This window comes from Agrilus planipennis, unplaced genomic scaffold (genome assembly GCF_000699045.2).
Source record: "Agrilus planipennis isolate EAB-ADULT unplaced genomic scaffold, Apla_2.0 scaffold28, whole genome shotgun sequence".
Lineage (NCBI taxonomy): Eukaryota > Metazoa > Arthropoda > Insecta > Coleoptera > Buprestidae > Agrilus > Agrilus planipennis.
Genome location: NW_020438897.1, coordinates 246,818 through 247,291, shown reverse-complemented (window position 1 = coordinate 247,291; position 474 = coordinate 246,818).

Here is a 474-nt window from a genome sequence, read left to right as displayed (position 1 = left end):
TCAATATTATTAACAAGTACATTCCGGCATGTCGAGTCGATCTTTGTCGTACTTGGCATTCCTTCATAATGTAATATTTTTAATAGAAAATAACAAGAAGGACTGAAGTAGATTCAATTCAATTTAATTATCATTAACAATAAAATAATAACAAATCTGGTGAATAATATTAAATTGCTCTAACAGATTTCGATTAAAACAATAAATGTATGTACATGGAAAAGGTAAAAAGGGTTGGAAACGTGGATAAGCAGAGCCCCACTCGCTTCTTTTTATTGGGCAAGAAAAGAAGCCATTTGTGGAAATGGAAAGATATCATTAATTTTTGGTCAAATTATATTTACAAATTGATTTGCGATTTTTATAATCTTTTATTGCATTTAATTTTTTTTTATAATACTATTTTAAAACTTTCTAATTTTTCACACTTCTGAACTGTAGTAGTTATCTATTGAATTTCATAGTCAGTTATTT